The following is a 6284-nucleotide window of genomic DNA, read 5'->3' as shown; positions in this document are numbered from 1 at the left end:
GAAATTATTTAAAATTATAGTACCTATGTATATACGAACATTCCTCTTAACATTATTGTTGTACGTGTAAACTTACACATATGTACATAAATAGACAAAGTAATATCTTCTGGGAAATGTAACAGCTCTAGTGAACAGGTAACTCTGGACTATAACATTATCATTGCAGAAGGTATTAAGTACCTCACGTTGATAATGTTGTGCTAATGGAATGGCCTATTTCGTTATGTCCGTTTTGTCTTTGACTACACTATCTCACACGCAATACCCATGTAATATACAAAGAGTTATTCGGCGCTAAATTAATTTACGAGAAGATGATATTATGCATAAAATATGAGATATGGTCGTATTGAAACAGAGATATATAATTTTCGTACAACTAGAAGAGTTATCATAGAATTATTTTTTTAATAGTAACACAACAAGAAGTTATTTTCTGGTAATTTTTTTAATCAAAATACAAATTAATAATTAATTATAGCCAACAACAACGGCCTGTAAATTTCCACTGCTGGGCTAAAGGCATCCTCTCCCTTTGAGGAGAAGGTTTGGAACATATTCCATCACGCTGTTCCAATGCGGGTTGGTGGAATACACATGTGGCAGAATTTCTATGAAATTTGTCATATGCAGGTTTCCTCAAGATGTTTTCCTTCACCGCCCAGCACGAGATGAACTATAAACACAAATGAAGCACATATATGTATATAGTGGTGCTTGCCTGGGTTTATAGGTTTGTAGTTTGTACATACATATGTAGTATATAACTATAAAAAATAATAAAGGATTTTGAAAATTTCATTTCTTTGTAATAAATTTATTCCTCTTCTGATTTAGGTCACGGTGAACATTCCCAATAGACTAGTCTAATATGCACGGCATACTATATTGTACAAGTATGTGCGTAAACACGAGTGCACTTTCTATTCACTTACACTAAGCAGACGACGCGATTCATTCAGGACCGGAAAAAGGTTAGCGTGGAACCAATGATTTTTAGTAGGTATTTTTTTGAGAAATAATAGATAAAATGTAGACTCTCAGCGCCTTAGGATTAGCAACCCTCAAAGTGATGTAGTATAATATATACTATATTATAATTATTATTGGATAACATCACATACATTACTCTGATCCCAATGTAAGTAGCTTAAGCACTTGTGTTATGGAAAATCGGAAGTAACGACAGTCCCACAAACACCCAGAACAATATAGGAAAGTAATGAACTTTTTCTACATCGACTCGGCCGGGAATCGAACATCGAAGTGGTGTACCCATGAAACCGGTGTACACACTATTCGACCAAGGAGTTTGTCTACCACTAAGTTTTAATATTTTTGTACAGGATGCATACCAGCAGAAGCACCTGATGATAAATGGATGCCCATGCCCTTTAGGGGCAGTTGCTGAACTGCAACTATATAATACATATTATATATATTGGTATATCGAATAAATGTTGGATACATTACATTCGAAATTAAGGCGGATATAATATGAAATTAAATACAATTGAAATAGTTCATTGCCTCGTCGTTTGAAAGCATTGCAGCAATACAATTTTACTATTAAACAAAATTATACCAGCATTTCGTGTTTATAACGTTATTACACGGATATTAATTGTATCGTAATGAATGGGAAAGTTATTTAATTGCATGAATAATCGCTAAGTAATTAGTTCGTTCACTTGAGGACGTTATCCATTATGCATTATCTGTACAGTACATGGTCCTTACTCACACATGTATGAATAAATGAAATTTCCGTTTTCTAATTGGTGCTAACTTATTTGAAGTATAGTAGCATTTAGTATTCAACATGCAATTCTATATTTAATAATCATAACAGCTTGTACATTTCTCATTGCTAGGGAAAGGCCTCCTTTCCCTGTGAGTTCACCTCGAAGGTTAAGACCATATTCCACCACGCCGCTCCAATATAGGTTAGGTGGATTCATATGTGGCAGAATTTCGTTGAAATAAGACACATGCAGGTTTTCTTACGATATTTACCTTCATCATCGAGCTGGAAATGAATTATAAATACAAATTAAGCATGAAAATTCAGTGATGCTTGCCAGGTTTTGAACCCGCATTCATCGGTTAAGATGTACGCGTTCTAACCACTGCCATCTCTTTCCATATTTAAGCTGATATTATTTATTACATTTGATTTTACTTTTAAAAACATATTGTTTTTTTTTTCTTCATGATTCTCTGTTTTTTTTTCGTTTTGTTGATAACTGTAGAATGAACGCCTGTTTCACAAAACACGCATTTGTACGTGCTGTATATACGACATAAAATTTAACAACTACGTCACGTAACCAGGTACCGCAAAAGAGCGTATGGTGAGCAATAATAATCAATGAGTCTCGTTCGAAAACATTGAAAAATAATAAAAAAATATAATTTAATAAAAAATACGACTCAACTTAGTAATAATCGAGAAACGATTGCCTACTGCGTGTTTTAATAACAAAATATTATAAACAACAATTGTAATATAATGTAATTGTAATATATTGTAATTGCGATTATATGGACATCTTATTATAGTCGTGAATAATTCTATTAATTATTAATAATCTATTAGAATATGTTAAATTAAGGTTCATATTTCTATACACAGCATTGGGATTGTCTTTACTTTTAGTCGTCTTATATTATTACGCACACTAAGACACACTACTGCACGCCGATGTATAATTCCAAGTGGACGAACGAGTCTTCGTGAGTGACTATATCATAGCGTTAGTTAAGACTCAGCCCCATAATTCTGCTATATGCAATTTAAAGCAATTCTTGTAGCAATAATAATACTAAATCTATTTGTTTCTTCCTTTTGTAGATCAATAAAAACAAATCTTTTGACACTAAATCTTTCCAATATCATATGTAAATAGTGGTATAATCCGACCGTGACAAATGTCACCATTCATTACGTATTCCCACACGTGCTTATATTGGTACAGACAGCCTCTGTAAGACGACTTTTATTAAACCGCATGTTACACTGAGTGCTTGTTATGAATGTGAATGTCTTTTGTTTTTTGGCGATTGGAATTGATATATGTGTGTATTTTAAGATTATTAGGTCAGTCAACTGGCATATAAACTATAATCTCCTATTGTAATCACATAGTGAGTGACTTTTCAAACCAGATCATAATAATACTAAGCGGTGTTGTTAATCAGAAGAAGAAGTAATGAGTTGGTGGTATCAATACAGACAAATTTATACAAATACCTACCATCATGTGTATAAACATGATGGTAGGTCTGCAGGCTAATAGCTTGACAGGCTTAGCGACTGTGCTCTTATTTAACTTCATTATTAATTTTACAATATATTTTAACTTAGACATTTTAATATAAATACATACAAAAGTATTTAAAGATTATCCTTATGCATTAAAGTATGTAAATTCTCCCTTCGCTTTTCCTGGCTTGCTGGCTTCAAAGGTTTCGTGGAAGTGTAATGAAGATGGATCAGAATTCTTCAAACAGAGCTTAAGTTGTAATTGTTGGTTCAAATCTAAAGAATATGAACATCAAGCGTCTTTGTGTTACATTTCCTAAAGTGCATCCATATGATAAAAGAGCCTGACTAGTTAATTTAACGTGAATATTTTTAAGTACATAAGATCTTGTATGCTTGAAGTAATTGTTGTAAGTTTACGTCGTGCTCAATGAAAGTAGAACGAAACACGCCAAACATAAACTGTTAATTTGATTGACGTCATACACAATTTTCTTGGTGGTAGGGCTGTGTGCAAGCATGTCTGGGTAGGTATCTTCCACTCATCAGTTATTCTACCGCCAAACAACAGTACTCTGTATTGTTGTATTCCAGCTTGGAGGGTGAGCCAGTATAACTACAGGCACAAGGGACATAACATCTTAGTTCCCAAGGTTGGTCGCACATTGACGATGTAAGTAATAGTTACTATTTTTTACAGCGTCATTGTCTATGGGTGATGGTGACCACTTACCATCAGGTGGCCCATATGCTCGTCCGCCAACCTATTCAATAAAAAAAATACTATTCGGAGAACAACTAATTTTATAAAGATTCATAAGAATTTGAAAAATAATAACAAGAAGAACAAATCTATATTCGCTGAAAGAATAAAACTATAGTCGTATACGTTATTTATATACATTCTTAATAGCCTTGTAATTAAATACGATGTCTTGGTAAGTTGACACTATAAATAACAGTTCACGTTATCTTCCCGTCCTCTGAACGAATAGTAAACATGAGTTTACTGCAAGCAACAGGGTTCTGTATAGTCCGAGAGCAATTTCTTTTTTCTCTACTGTACATTTTTTTATTACTTAATCAGTATCATAATACCATTTGCTTCCGAAGCTATTTTTTAATAATGCAAGTACTTTATTGTACTAAATACCAGATTACAAATTTGTTGTATTTTAAGTACTAATAATAATAGTACCAGTTTATATCTAAATGGCACAAACCTCTAATATTATTATTGAAATGTCACTTCGATTAATCACTTTAATTGCTTTTGAATCTTGGATGAACTCTTTCGTCACTCATTGATGTCGCAAATTGAAGGTAAAAATTTAAATATAACCTTATTTATTCCTTAGCTGTGAAATTTTAATACTGGCTAATGTGATTTATCAATACAATTAGAACACCAAATTCAAATTAATTTTGTAACATAGGCATTAAAATTTGTTCCCGCCATTTTTTTATGCAATTGTTTCAAATTTTTCGTAATACAAACAGTGCGTAATACCAACGATGTGTATGGACAAAGTTATGAATTTTGTCGCTCATAAATAAATCCATTTCAATAAAAATAGGAAAAAACCGAAAAATGTATTTCATAGCTAAAAATATTACTGGTATAGAACTCAGTCATCAGTCAAAGTGAAAACAAAACTAGCTACAACATATAAATTGAAAAAAAAATCAATCTAAAAACTTTGGTCACTTTATTAATTACATTTTTTTGTTATTTCCCACATATGAAACACTTAGATAATAGATCTCTGAAATAACATAAGAGGTCTTAACGTCATCTTTTATAATACGCAGCATGTCCCTTGAATATTAATACTATTTATAAAAAAATATATATATGACAATTACATTAAAATCGATCCTTCCTTCTTTCTGAGAGCTGAGATGGCCCAGTGGTTAGAACATGTGCATCTTAACCGATGATTGCGGGTTCAAACCCAGGCAAGCACCACTACATATATGTGCTTAATTTTTGTTTATAATTCATCTCGTGCTCGGCGGTGAAGGAAAACATCGTGACAAAACCTGCATGTGTCTAATTTCATAGAAATTCTGCCACATGTGCATTCCGCCAACCCGCATTGGAACAGCGTGGTGGAATATGTTCCAAACCCTCTCCTTAATGGAAGAGGAGGCCTTATCCCAGCAGTGGGAAATTTACGGGCTGTTACTTTACTTTCTTTCTGAGTAGATAATACATGGATCACCCCTTGTGATCTAGTACGATTGAAATACGTTATGCGTAAGTTTTTTTATGGTATTGAGAAGTGGACTGACAAATAAGCCATATGGTATGTGATCACCATAGACATTGGCGCTTTAAAAAATATTAACCATTTGTTACATAGCCAGTACACCACCAACCTCAAGAACTCACTTATCCTTCAATCCTGATGAAGATTCTTTTAATTTTATTATTTTCTGATGTTAGTGTATTATATAGCTAGTGAGATAGCGGGATAAAAAACTAGTTGGTATAGTTTATTTAATTTTTAGCTCTTGGTCTATATTAAGTAGGGTGTCAGCTAATGTGGACATAACAGTAATGTACTCCGATAGTGCGCTCTCTTAATGACCCATTATATTTTATGTTCAATTCAAACACTATGTTGGCTCATGAGCTTCGGTAAGAATGAGCCAATATAATTACGTATATCGTTGTTTCAACGTCACATGATATTCTTTAACAAACAGAAACTTTTAGCTTTTAAAGTTATCATATCGTATCATGCACTATCATATAGAATGGTTATATTATAGAAATATAATGTATATAAGTAATATAATTTAAATACGAGAACAAATAAGAAATATCACATAGAGCTTTGCAATGCTTTAAAGAGTATTAATATAATTATATTATATTTCTTATAAGTGTATTGTGTCGAATATTTCGTATCGGGGCGAAGGTTATAGTCTCCATATTTATTTATTTACTCATAGTTCATTGCACTTAAATTAACAAAATATTTTTACAGATACACGATATGTATGAAGT

The sequence above is a fragment of the Vanessa cardui genome, chromosome 4 (assembly GCF_905220365.1).
Source record: "Vanessa cardui chromosome 4, ilVanCard2.1, whole genome shotgun sequence".
NCBI lineage: Eukaryota > Metazoa > Arthropoda > Insecta > Lepidoptera > Nymphalidae > Vanessa > Vanessa cardui.
This window is presented reverse-complemented; position numbering follows the sequence as displayed.